The following is a 15,172-nucleotide window of genomic DNA, read 5'->3' as shown; positions in this document are numbered from 1 at the left end:
ATCTCAATTGGGATTAGGTCTGAACTTTGATTAGGCCATTCCAAAACTTCAAATATGTTGCTTTTTAACCATTTTCATGTATCCTTGATTGTGTGTTTTGAATCATTGTCTTGTTGCATGACCTTGCTGCGCTTCAGCTTCAGCTCACTGACGGATGGCCTGACATTCTCCTGTAGAATTCTCTGATACAGAGCATAATGTAAGGTTCCTTCTATTAAGGCAAGATGTCCAGGGCCCAGATTCCCAAAACACTTCTTACGAAAAAACTTAAGAAAAAAAAAAGAAGTTTGTAAGTGCAATTCCTCAACAATATCTTAAGTTTTAATGATTTTCCTACGAACTTCTCAAATATCTTCTTACGAATCTTCTTAAGATGTGTGTTGCTAGGCAACTGATTTAGCTAGCTATCTAGCTAGAAATGGCAATCATGTTAGCATATTTCCTACTATGATTACTGTTCTTGGGTTTAAAATAATCAATACTGAAACTTTCAGATGAAGTTTGTGATTGAATTAAACCATCACACCATGCTTGACCGTGGGTATGAGGTTCTTACTGTGGAATGCAGTGTTTGGTTTTCACCAGACATAATGGGACCCATCTCGTCCAAAAAGTTTGCCAAAAAGCACCTGGAACACCTGGATGATCATCAAGACTCTTGGAAGAATGTTCTATGGACAAAATTATAACTTTTTGGACGACATGGGTCCCAACAAACAATTCATGCTTGAAAACCCACAAATGTCGCTGAGTTAAAAGCAGTTCTGCATGCAAGAGGGGGCCAAAATTCCTCCACAGCGACTTGAGAGACTGATCAACAACTACAGGAAGCGTCATTGCATCTAAAGATGGCACAACCAGTTACAATTACTTTTTCACACATGGGCATTGGGTCTTGCAGAACTTTGTTTATGAAATTAATGAAATAATAAGTATGTAATTGTTGTGTTATTTGTTCACTTAGGTTCCCTTTATCTAATATTAGGTTTTGGTTGAAGATCTGATAACATTCAGTATCAAAAATATGCAAAAGTAGAGGAAATACTTTATCACAGTACTGTCTATTTCAAAACGACAACATGCCAGGTTTCAAAGGATCCAATGCTATGAGGACAACAGCACACACAACACAGCCCTGAAACAACCAAAAACGTACCCGTCTCCTCTGTGGGTCTAGTATTCCTTAGTCACGACTCACAGCCCCAGCCTGATTAAAGCCAAACCATAGCCTCTCCTAATTACACACACAGGACCTCAATTTGTGTTTATTACCACCTTGTATTTCAAAACCAGTCATTAGATCAAATTGAAATTGTTGGCGCAGGCAAAGGCCTTGGAGGTTAGCACTTTTGTGTCAAATGGTCCTGGTCTGTTTCCCTGTTTCCCCCACCACCATCTCCATCTCCGGTGGAGTGAACATCTCCTCTCAGGGGCAGAGAGAGGAGAACCCTGCACTGACCAATCAGAGGCCAGCTGGTCACAGCTCCATTCAGGGGTGTCATGCACCCCCAAACTCTGAGGGGGCACAAAGTACGTAAGGATGACTGGGGGGTAGTCTGGAAGGGGGCTAGGCCCCCCAATTGTAAGTTGGAGAATTTAGCATTTTTCAACCACCTGAAACAGCTTTTTCCTGCAATCTAGAGCCATAATCATTATGGTTAATTCTACTGTATGTCAAAGGTATGTCTATTTTTCTGCATATCTAAGCTCACCTCTTGAGCTGTCTGTGGTTCTTTTTTTAAAGAAACAAAATATGCTACTACTAAGCTACTAAGCTATATGGAATTGTTTTAAGAAGGTCATACAAATGATCATTTAGTTATTTAATATTGAACTTTAAGACCCCTTGAAGTATCAAAACATATATATTAAAACATTTGATGAAAAATTGAATTTGGCCTTACTGCTATTAGCCCATACAAACACATTGAATAAAATATTCACTACATGGAACAACAGATAGTCCCCCCAAAAAATCTAAAGGAAGTTTGTTCTGAAGTGTCTGTCCTATAACTAAGAGATATAAGAGTGATCAGAAAACATGTATTTGACCCCTTATTTTTCGCACTAAACAATCTCCATATATACATCTATTTATTTTTTTCACTGGTACCGGGGGACCTTCAGATGAGTCTTGTGGGTGTCCTAGAGGAAAACAGACTCACCTTTCCACAGAAGGGTCATATTAGTGTATAGCCCAAGCTGTTGGGACGCTACAGACAGAAGTTGGCAGATCGGCTATACAGACTTCAGACGAGTCCCAAGACGCTTGTCTCATGGTCTGACAAACATCGCTCTAGTTCTGCCGCCTCTCACCGCAGATGCGGAAGTGCAACATCAGCGGATGCGGTGGATTAAGACCCAGATATCTCGAGCTGAAACTGACAGATTTTATTATGCTAATTAGATCTACTTTAGGGGATTATGAGGTTGGGAACATATCTGGGCTAGCTAAAGCCAACTTAGTAAAATTGCTAGGTGGCTAGTAGTATTACAGAGAGCTGACCTGTTGACCTTCTATAAACACTGTGATTATTATTTGACCCTGTTGGTCAACAATTGAACATCTTGAAGAACGATCTAGCCTTAATGGCCATATACTCTTAAAATATCCTCTTTAGGTTTCTGCCTCGCCACCGTGCTTCTACATCTGCATTGCATAAGTGTATAAGCACTTTGTGACATCTGCTGATGTAAAAAGGGCTTTATAAATACATTTGATTGATTGACAAGATGCAATCATTTGCCGTTAGTGAGAAGAGATGAATATGAATACAGGTCACTGCAAGCAGTGACGTGTATTCATGGCTGCCAAGGGAAGCCAGGCTTCCCCCAAATAATTTACCAATAATTTTTTTAAACTAATATTTATTTTTCATCGCTCTGTGTTTCATAATTTTCCTTCAATTTGCAAGAGACACTTTCCTAATATTGAGTTGCACCCCCTTTTGCCCTCAGAACAGCCTCAATTCGTCGGGGCATGGACTCTACAAGGTGTCGAAACGTTCCACAGGGATGCTGGCCCATATTGACTGCAATGCATCCCACAGTTGTGTCAAGCTGACTGGTAGTGGATCTCTACTCCGAATAGCTCATTCCATCTCATCCCACTATTTGCAGATGGATACACTGCTGCCATGAAGGGATGCACCTTATTTGCAATCATGTTCAGATATCCTGTGGCATTCAAACGTTTGTCCATTTTAATCAAGAGGCCCAATGTGTGCCATGAAAACACACCATCACAACACCACCACCAGCCTGCAATGTTGGCATGCGGTATGATGGATGCATGTACTCATGTGGTTTCCTTCCATCAGCTTGAAACAGCAGGAACCAGGATCAATCAGACCAGGCAATCTTTTTGCAATTCTCCAGTGTTCAGTGTTTTCGTTCATTAGCCCACTGCAACCATAGTTTCTTGTTTTTTGCTGAAAGAAGTGGAACTCTGTAAGGTCGTCGGCTGCCATACCCCATTCGTGTCAAAGTACAACGAGTTGTGCATTCTTTTATGGGTCTTTGGGGACCAATGTTGTACTGGACTGTCAGTTGACTAACTGTAGCCCGTCTGTTGCTCTGAACAATTTGTGTCAGCCTCCTTTTTCATTTTTCATCAATTACCTGTTTTCGACTACTGACTTGCCGTTGGCTGGATGTCCTTTGGGTGGTGGACCATTATTGATACACAAGGGAAACTGTTGAGCGTGAAAAACCCAGTTCTTGCAGTTCTTGACACACTCAAATCAGTGAGCCTGGCACCTACTACCATACCCCATTCAAAGGCACTTACATATTTTGTCTTGCCCATTCACCCTGTAAATGGCACACACACAATCTATGTCTCAATTGTCTCAAGGCTTAAAAATCCTTATTTAACCTGTCTCTTGTCTCAGGGCTTAAAAATCCTTCTTTAACCTGTCTCCTCCCCTTCATCTAAACTGAATGAAGTAGATTTAACAGGTGACATAAATAAGGGATCATAGCTTTCAGAAGCCATGGATTACAGGAAACATCCGCACTGAGCTAAAGGGTAGAGCTGCCGCTTTCAAGGAGCGGGACGCTTATAAGAAATCCCGCTATGCCCTCCGACGAACCATCAAACAGGCAAAGAGTCAATACAGGACTAAGATTGAATTGTACTACACCGGCTCTGATGCTCGTCGGATGTGGCAGGGCTTGAAAACTATTACAGACTACAAAGGGAAGCACAGTCGCGAGCTTCCCAGTGACACAAGCCTACCAGACGAGCTAAACCACTTCTATGCTCGCTTCGAGGCAAGCAACACTGAAGCATACATGAGAGCACCAGCTGTTCTGGATGACTATGTGATCACGCTCTCCGTAGCCGATGTGAGTAAGACTTTTAAGCAGGTCAACATTCACAAGGCCACAGGGCCAGACGGATTACCAGGACGTGTACTCCGAGCATGTGCTGACCAACTGGCAAGTGTCTTCACTGACATTTTCAACATGTCCCTGACTGAGTCTGTAATACCAACATGTTTCAAGCAGACCACCATAGTCCCCGTGCCCAAGGACACTAAGATAACCTGCCTAAATGACTACCGACCCGTAGCACTGACGTCTGTAGCCATGAAGTGCTTTGAAAGGCTGGTCATGGCTCACATCAACACCATTATCCCAGAAACCCTAGACCCACTCCAATTTGCATACCGCTCCAACAGATCCACAGATGATGCAATCTCTATTGCACTCCACACTGCCCTTTCCCACCTGGACAAGAGGAACACCTACGTGAGAATGCTATTCATTGACTACAGCTCAGCATTCAACACCATAGTGCCCTCAAAGCTCATCACTAAGCTAAGGATCCTGGGACTAGACACCTCCCTCTGCAACTGGATCCTGGACTTCCTGACGGGCCGCCCCCAGGTGGTAAGGGTAGGTAACAACACATCTGCCACACTGATCCTCAACACGGGGGCCCCTCAGGGGTGTGTGCTCAGTCCCCTCCTGTACTCCCTGTTCACCCATGACTGCATGGCCAGGCACGACTCCAACACCATCATTAAGTTTGCCGACGACACAACAGTGGTAGGCCTGATCACCGACAACGATGAGACAGCCTATAGGGAGAAGGTCAGAGACCTGGCCGTGTGGTGCCAGGATAACAACCTCTCCCTCAACGTGACCAAGACAAAGGAGATGATTGTGGACTACAGGAAAAAAAAGAGGACTGAGCACGCCCCCATTCTCATCGACGGGGCTGTAGTGGAACAGGTTGAGAGCTTCAAGTTCCTTGGTGTCCACATCACCAACAAACTATCATGGTCCAAACACACCAAGACAGTCGTGAAGAGGGCACGACAAAGCCCATTCCCCCTCAGGAGACTGAAAAGATTCGGCATGGGTCCTTAGATCCTCAAAAAATTATACAGCTGCACCATCGAGAGCATCCTGACTGGTTGCATCACCACCTGGTATGGCAACTGCTTGGCCTCCGACCGCAAGGCACTACAGAGGGTAGTGCGTACGGCCCAGTACATCACTGGGGCCAAGCTTCCTGCCATCCAGGACCTCTATACCAGGCGGTGTCAGAGGAAGGCCCTCAAAATTGTCAAAGACTCCAGCCACCCTAGTCATAGACTGTTCTCTCTGCTACCGCACGGCAAGCGGTACCGGAGTGCCAAGTCTAGGTCCAAAAGACTTCTCAACAGCTTCTACCCCCAAGCCATAAGACTCCTGAACAGCTAATCATGGCTACCCGGACTATTTGCACTGCCCCCCCCCACCCCATCTTTTTTACGCTGCTGCTACTCTGTGAATTATTTATGCATAGCCAATTTAACTCTATCCACATGTACATATTACTTCAACTACCTCAACTAGCCGGTGCCCCCGCACATTGACTCTGCACCGGTACCCCCCTGTATATATAGCCTCCCTACTGTTATTTTATTTTACTTCTGCTCTCTTTTCTCAACACTTTTTTGTTGTTGTTTTATTTTACTTTTTTATGAAAAAATAAATGCACTGTTGGTTAAGGGCTGTAAGTAAGCATTTCACTGTAATGTCTGCACCTGTTGTATTTGGCGCATGTGGCCAATACAATTTGATTTGATTTGATTTTCATCTGGATTCACCTGGTCAGTCTAAAGTATGTCATGGAAAGAGCAGGTATTCCATGGAAAGAGCAGCTCCGTTTTGTCGAGGTTGAGCTTGAGGTGGTGGGCTGACATCCAAGCTGAGATGTCTGCCAGGCACGCAGAGATGGGTGTCGCCACCTTGGTGTCAGAAGGTAGGAAGGAGAAGAGTAGTTGAGTGTCATCCACGTAGCAATGATAGGAGAGATCATGTGAGGATATGACAGAGCCGAGTGACTTGGTGTAAAGAGAAAATAGGAGGGGGCCTAGAACTGAGCCCTGGGGGACACCAGTAGTGAGAGGACGTGGTGCAGACACAGATCCTCTCCACGCCACCTGGTAGGAGTGACCTGCCAAGTAGGATGCAATCCAGGAGTGTGCAGAGCCTGAGACGCCCAACCCTGAGAGGGTGGAGAAGAGGATCTGATGGTTCATGGTGTCGAAGGCAGCAGGTAGATCTAGGACACGTGTCAAACTCATTCCAAGGAGGGCCAAGTGTCTGCAGGTTTTTGCTCCTCCCTTGTACTTGATTGATGAATTAAGGTCACTGATTAGTAAGGAACTCCCCTCACCTGGTTGTCTAGGTCTTAATTGAAAGGAAAAAAACAAAAACCAGCAGACACTAGGCCCTCCATGGAATGAGTTTGACACCCCTGATCTAGGAGTATGAGAACAGAGGAGAGATAGTCAGCTTTGGCAGAGCAGAGCGCCTCTGTGATGCGGAGGAGAGCGGTCTCAGTTGAGTGAGCTGCCTTGAAGCCTGACTGGTTAGGTTCAAGAAGATCGTTCTGAGAAAGATAACGAGAGAGTTGGTCAGAGATAGCAAGCTAAAGTGTTTTGGAAAGAAAATAAAGAAGGGATACCGGTCTGCAGTTTTTGACATCAGAGGGGTCGATTGTTGGTATCTTGAGGAGGGGTGCAACTCTGGCCATCTTGAAGTCAGAGGGGATGCAGCCAGTGGTCAGGGATGAGTTGATGAGGGAAGTGAGGAGTGGGAGTAGGTCTCCAGACATAGTCTGGAGAATGGAGCAGGGGTGGGGTCAAATTGGCAGGTTGTTGGGCGGCCGGACGTCACTAGTCGCAGGATTTCATCTAGAGCAGGGATGGGCAACTCCAGTTCTCGGGGACAGGAGTGGTGTCACACTTTTCCCCCATCCCTAGCAAACACAGCTGATTAAATGAATTGCATTCTAAACTGAAGATCATGATTAGTTGATTATTGGAGTCAGGTGTGTTAGCTGGGGCTGGGGCTGGGGCAAAAGTGTGACACCAATCAGGCCCCTGAGGACTGGAGTTGTTCACCCTCATCCTTGGGTGGTCCTCTGTAGCTCAGCTGGTAGAGCACGGCGCTTGTAACGCCAAGGTAGTGGGTTCGATACCCGGGACTACACAAACGTGTATGCACGCATGACTGTAAGTCGCTTTGGATAAAAGCGTCTGCTAAATGGCATATTATTATTATTATTATCTAGAGAGAGAGGGGAGAAAGAGGTCAATGAGTAGGGTAGTTCTGTGTAAGTGGGACCAGTGGACTCAGTAGGCTGAGCGAATGTCGTCAAGCTTTTTTTCAAAGTGGTTGACAAAGTTGTCCGCAGAGAGGAAGGAGGGAGGGGGAGGAGGGAGGAGAAAATGGAGAAGAGTTTCCCAGGGTTGGAGGCAGAAGCTTGAAATTTAGAGTGCTAGAAAGTGGCTTTAGCAGCAGATAAAGAGGAAGATAAGGTAGAGAAGAAGGAGTGGAAGGATGATAGGTACTCCGGAAGTTTAGTTTTCCTCCATTTCTGCTCAGCTGCCTGCAGCCATGTTCTGTTAGCACAGAGTGAGTCACTCAGCCACAGAGCGGGAAGGGTAGGTCGGGCCTGCCGGGAGGAAAGGGGACAGTGCGAGTCAAAGGATGTGGAAAGGGAGGAGAGTAGGGTTGAAGAGGCAGAGACAGGAGGGAGAAGGATTTAGCAAATGGAAGAGAGGATAGGATAGAAGAGGAGAGAGTAGCGGGAGTGCGAGAGCGAAGATTGCGACGGTTCATTACCATCTGGATAGGGTTGGAGGAGATACAGTGCCCTCCACAATTATTGGCACCCCTGTTTAAGATGTGGTCGAGGACTTCCAAAAATTCTCCTTTTTTTTTTAAACAACATAGAACCCAAATGCAAAAAAAGGGAAAAATCTAACCTTTTATTTTAGTACATTACTTTGGTGTAAAAAAAAAAAATCACACATTTAGAAAAAAATAACTTGCAATCATGTGTCCCACAATTATTGGCACCCCTGATGTTAATACTTTGTACAACCCCCTTTTGCCAACAAGACAGCACTTAATCTCCTCCTATAACATTTCACAAGATTGGAGAACACAGAGAGAGGGATCTTTGACCATTCTTCTTTGCACAATCTTTCTAGATCATCCAGTGTCCTGGGTCCTCTCTTATGCACTCTCCTCTTTAGCTCGCCCCACAGGTTTTCGATTGGGTTGAGGTCTGGGGACTGAGATGGCCATGGGAGGACCTTGAGTTTGTGACTGCTGAACCATTTTTGTGTAGATTTTGCCACATGTTTTGGATCATTATCCTGCTGAAAGACCCAATGACGACCCATCTTCAGCTTTCTGGCAGAGGCCATCAGGTTTTTATTTAAAATGTCCTGGTAGTTCAAAGCGTTCATAATGCCATGCACCCTAACAAGGTTCCCAGGGCCTTTGGAAGAGAAACAGGCCCACAGCATCACAGATCCTCCACCATACTTCAAGGTGCTTTTCGGCATACTCATCTTTTGTTTTACGCCAGACCCACTTAGAGTGTTTGTTGCCAAAAAGCTCAATCTTAGTCTTATCTGACCAAAGCACACGATCCCAGTTGAAGTCCCAGTGCCGCTTAGCAAACTCCAGACGTTTACGTTTGTGAGTGTTAGTGAGAAAAGGCTTTTTCCTTGCATGCCTCCCAAACAGCTTGTTGGCATGTAGAGAGCGTCTGATGGTTGTTTTGGAGACTTTGTGACCCCAAGATGCCACTCTTTGATGCAATTCTGTGACAGTGAGCTTAGGACTTTTTTTTACTTCTCTTACCATCCTCCTCACTGTGCGTTGTGGCAAGATAAACTTGGGACCTCTTCCAGCCTTGTTTGTCACTGTTCCAGTTGTTTTAAACTTCTTAATGATTCCTCTGACTGTAGATACGGGCAAGTTAAGGCGAGTGGCTATTTTCTTGTAGCCATTGCCTGACTTATGAAGGTCGACACAAATCTGCCTTACTTGAATGGTGTGTTCTCTTGTCTTTGCCATGTTGACAAATGGGTAAGAGAATTAGGCCTCTGTGTCACGTCATATTTATACCCCAGGGAAACAGGAAGTCATGAATTACTAATTAAAAGTTCCTAGATACCCTGACCAACTTTAGCAACTACAGAAAAATATATTTTTTTAAAAATCAATTAAAATGTTCAGCGGAATTGTTAGGGGTGCCAATAATTGTGGGACACATGATTTCAAGTTTTTTTTTTTCTAAATGTGTGATTTTTTTTTTTACCACCAAAGTAATGTACTTAAATAAAAGGTTGGATTTTTCTCTTTTTTTGCATTTGGGTTCTATGTTGTTTAAAAAAAAGGAGCATTTTTGGAAGTCCTCGACCACATCTTAAACAGGGGTGCCAATAATAGTGGAGGGCACTGTATGGAAAGAAATGGAAACAAAGTAGTGATCAGCGACATGGAGGGGGGCTGCAGCGAGATCAGTAGGCGTACAGCCTCTAGTGAAGATGAGGTAGATAGATGGAAGCTTGAGTGGACAAGTGACAGTGACTGCATGGAATTTAAATGACGAGCTAGACAGGTGAGAGAGGGGGAAAATAATAACTCCCCAGAACGTCTTTATTTCAGCAACAGTCTTCGTTTTGGTGACAACACCGACGCTTACAGCTGACACTGAAAGAACATGACACAACTTCCCAAAACTTCCTGAAAACGTTCTAAAAACGTCCTCAGGGACATCCTTAGGACAAACTAGAAACTAGACAAAACCTCCAGGGGACCATGACACAACATCCCAAGAACGTCCTTAGAGCTCCATTTTGAGTGTAGCTCACATTAATACTTTTTTTGTAAATTAGTTGCGTTTTAATTTGTTGATAAAATGCGGGACTGTCCTGGTCACCCTAGATCCTCCATATCCAGGCTAGAGGAGCCCTTAGTGGGCATCCTGCTGAAGAAGGGCTTGTCCCAGTTGCGTTTAGCCTCCCTAACGCAAGCTGAGACTGCCGGAATGAGCTGGTTGCTTTGGGGAGTACTAGATGGGAGCCTCTTCCCCTCATTCAAGTCCCTCTCGGCGTCCGGGTTACCCAAAGGAGCAAGACCTCGCACGGTGGCTTGGGTGTGGATGGGTCCTGATGGGGAGCTGAGCATCTCAGTCTCCTTCTCAGGCCGGACCTAGGCAGCACCTTACAATGCTCGCAGGACTCGAAAGTAAATCCTTTCCTGAAACCACATGCTCATGGATGTGGGGGTTCGGGGGCCTTGCCTGGTTCTCCTTGTAGAGGGAGAAAGTAGCTTCACTAGCCGGGTTATACGTGTGCTATCTGGCTTTTCAGTGAGAGCTAGCTGGTTAGCTGTAGCTTTGCAGCGTTAGTTAAACAAGAGAGGCAAGCTGTTAATTCCACAGAGTGGGGAAGAGCTAATCAAATCAAATAACATTGTATTGGTTGCATACACATATTGTATTTAGCTGATGTTATTGCGGGTGTAGCGAAATGCTTGTGTTCCTAGCTCCAACAGTGCAGTAATATCTATCAATACAGCACAAAACAAGTGAATGCGAGATGAAATGCTACAAGAGAGCTAGTCGTGTATGCGATCGGTTAGCTTTCGAAATAAGACTTTGCAAAGTAGAAAAGGCATTTTGCCAAATTCTACTAAAAAAGTTTAACTTTCCAGCAGGGTCTGGCTCCCGCAGATAATAATAATAATAATATGCCATTTAGCAGACGCTTTTATCCAAAGCGACTTACAGTCATGCGTGCACACATTTTTTTTGTTTGGGTGAATGGGTGGTCCCGGGGATCGAACCCACTACCTTGGCGTTACAAGCGCCGTGCTCTACCAGCTGCTCACAGATGCTGTGAGACATACGAGCTGAGACAGGATGACGAATGGTGCAAGAAAGGATGGTGCGTTACCGCCACCAACAGCACGGGTGGTGAAATTACATAACTAGCTAGCTAGCTACTATCTACGCCCTGGACCAGAGCTAGTGTGGACCAGAGCTAGCTACTAGCTACGCCCTGGACCAGAGCTAGCAAGCTACTAGTTACAAATAATACTTAAAAAAATATTTGATGAAAAAATGTATTTGGCCTTACTGTTATTAGCCCATACAAACGCATTGAAAAACAGATTTACAACATGGAACAAAAATCTAAAGGAAGTTTGTTCTTTAGTGTCTGTCTTATATCTGAGCGATATAAGAAAGATCAGGATTTTTTTTTTTTTACATTTATTTAACCACTTATTTTTTACACTAAACAGTCTTCATAAATATATTCTGTACTTCCATTCATTTTTTCAACTGGTACCGGGGGATATTCAGACGAGTCTTGTGAGGCCTGTGGGCATCCTAGATCAAAACAACCAACATTTCCGTGTATGTGAGAGTCTCATCTTTCCACAGAGGGGTCATATGTCATCCCTTGCTGTCGCTGCGCATACATCTGGAGCTCCTGTTTCAGAGGGCCCTCCTTTAGAACTTTAACGAATTGGTTCCGAAGAGTTGATTCATCGTTGGCAGATCCGTCCGGTTCTGATTGGAGCCATCAGCTAAATAGCTCCCGTGTGTACAGGAGGTAGTCTCCCATAGGTTCATCTCCCCTCTGGTCAAAGAAGCGGGACCGGAGAGTGGGTGTAGGGGTGAGGCTGCCAAACCGGTCCTGTAATGCAGCCCACAAAGAAGCAGGTGAGTTCCTCTGGGCTTGACTAAACAACATGGTTTCTCTCTTTGCACAGCCATCTAGAGCCCCCACGATTAAATCAATCTGCTGCTGTTCTGCCAGTTGTAGGGCTTCCATTTGTGCCCACAACTCCCCAAAGCTAACTCTACTCTCAGCAGTACATTTGGGAACCTAGGGTGAACACATGAACCAAGGCACTGCTACAGGAGTATACTTAGGTAGTGGGCCTGCCACTAAAGAACTAGAGCTTTCTGCCCCCTGTGCTCCATCCCCTAGCTGATCCATAGCCCCCTGTTCAAGAGACGTGTGCTTGGAGAAATCCTACCGATGCTACACGACTTTAAGAGGTGTCACAGTTTAGTGTGAACCCCTTTTAACTCCACCCAACACAGGATTTAATGTTTTCCAGCACACAACCCCAACACAGAAGACCAGGACAGGTAAGTATGCTCAAGGTAAGTTTTATTTTCATTTAATGGGTTAACATGGATTGGAACCTGTTTCCCCACCACCCATAACTGACTGTACGATCTCCCAGACTGGGTAGACACCATAGAGCCTCCCCTCAGGTAGGTTACCCTCCCCTTACTCCCTCAAGTATCGGGCATGCGAAAGTGACACACTGCAACACACTGCACACTGTGAATTATTCTGATATGGCACGGCAACAATATGGTGAAAAGCACTACAAATCTCACTCCACTGGACACTGAATTATTCTGATATGGTACTGCAACAATATAGTTATTCTAAGGGAAGGCACTGCAAACAATGTGGTGAAAGTCACTACAATCTCACTCTGGTGCTGCACACAATATGGGACCCACCCGTTGGCCCTGCTCTACTCTGCCAACCCCTCTAAAGGACTCTCTATTGCTATGGGACAAACTAGTGAGTGGGAAAGACAGACAAGACAACATATAGAGAGGGTGGGGATAGGTTCTCAATTTCTAGGGCCCAACGAGAACCATATCCCCACAAAAATAAAATTATAAATGTCTCTGTCTGGCGATATATGTTCAAACTCTTTGACAACTGTTCAAATCAAATATTTACAAAAACACAATGTATGTACTTATAAGGCAGCCTAAAAGGGTCCAACGATGACCCAAAAATACCATAAAATCAAATAAGCAGCTTTCAAAACCTTAACAAAAAGACATTCATGTATCTATTTCTTATTTATCTTCCATTGAGAAATTGAATAGACCATTCTCAATAAGAACATTATAACGCCTCAACTAACGCTAAACTGTTGAAAAAAGCCTGCCCTACAGCCAGGGTTCTATAATGCCCCAAAATTACTGTACACTCACAGGCACATTTCCAAAGCTTGACAAAAACTCATTCACATATTTGTTTCATAATTTAGCTTCCAAAGCTGCTCTCATTTGTATAGTTAATTAACAGCTCTCACAACTGAACATCCAAGTAATTCATAGGTTATTTATGTGTAATTGCCATTTTACTATGTACTTGCAAACACCTCTGAATTTAAATAATAGTAATTACTAGCACCTAGTTTGTCTACAAGCATAAAATAAAGTTCTACCAACTTGGTAAGTCTACCTTAGTCTGATCTTAAAGTTTAATTGTGAACCCTGCTGTACTGTAATGTACTGTATATCAGCAGTTCCCAACCTTTTCTGTTCTGGGGAAAACCAAATTAACTTCAAAAGGACTACCATTTGCGGAGTCGCAGAATCTTTTAACATAAAATATCTTAGCAGTCAAATTTAGAGTAAATTGTATCAATGAATGTAACAGATTAAAGGCCTATTATTACAGATTAACGTTTGTTAAGCCCTTACACTCGTGGGAATTGGCCCTATTTGAAATAGGGCTAAATTGAAATGTTTCTTACAGAAGAAATATGGAAAGCATATGCATAACCATGGTAGCAATTAAAAGGGAACAGCTTGGAGACTATGGGGAAATTATTAGACTAAAGGTGAGGACAGAACAGTTCACCTGACACAAGACTGAATCCAAACATTACATGTTATGTGCATTTTACATTTGCTATACTTGTCGCCGCATTTGTTGATAACAAAATCTGCAAATACTCTGGATACATTCAGTAACATGATAAGAATATTCGTGGAAAATTTGGGGTAGGTGCATCATAAGACAAATAAATGACAAGGGTTGGAGTGAGAGGTCTAACTGGTGTTTCCAAGTGGCCACACACCTCTCCAAAGTGTACACAGTTCCTAAACAATTTCAATGCACTTTTATGACTCAAAGAAGAGCTCCTAGCTGTGCCGTTGAGCCCTGCATCCCCTCCTTTTCACATTAACCCTGCGAACAAAAATGTGTTGTTAGTATGTACCCGGAACATCATGAAACGGTCGCCTAAAGTTGTCAGGATGTTGTGTCATGGTCCCCTGGAGGTTTTGTCTAGTTCCCGGTTTGTCCCGGGAAGTCCCCAATTAAATTTTTTGGGTCGTTCTTGGGACGTTGTGTCATGGTCTCCTGGAGGTTTTGTCTAGTTCCCGGTTTGTCCCGGGGACGTCCCCAACACAGGTTGGTGGCACCTTAATTGGGGAGAACAGGCTTGTGTTAATGACTGGAGCAGAATAAGTGGAATGGTATCAAATACATCAAACACATGGTTTCCAGGTGTTTGATGCCATTCCATTTGCTCCATTCCAGTCAATATTATGAGCAGTTCTCCCCTCAGCAGCCTCCTGTGGTCCCCAAGGACGTTTTTAGGATGTTCTTGGGACGTTGTGTCATGGTCCCCTGGAGGTTTTTGTCACGTGATGGTCCCAGGTGTCCCAAACCATTATAAGTAAAGTAATTAAATGTCATGTTTAGCATGTTACTGTACAGCCACTCAGTTCCAATTTAGGCGTTTATCAGTATCCAAATCTGTCATTTTCAACCGGTATACGGGTACGAGTGTAAAGGGCAACACAATTTGCATTGTAAAAAGTAATGTACAATTGCTTATAATACCATATATACTCCCATATGGTATTATGTTTGGAAGAAAAATATAAAATAATAATAATAATAAAATAAATTAAATGGAGGACCACCAGTGGTCCACGGACCACATGTTGGTAACCACTGCTCTAATTTACTGCTTAAATATGAGTAAAAAGATTCACACCAAAAACATTGATTATGTCAAG

The sequence above is a fragment of the Coregonus lavaretus genome, assembly GCF_964263955.1.
Source record: "Coregonus lavaretus genome assembly, chromosome: 31".
Classification (NCBI taxonomy): domain Eukaryota; kingdom Metazoa; phylum Chordata; class Actinopteri; order Salmoniformes; family Salmonidae; genus Coregonus; species Coregonus lavaretus.
The sequence above is the reverse complement of the archived record's forward strand: the minus strand, read 5'-3'. Positions refer to the sequence as shown.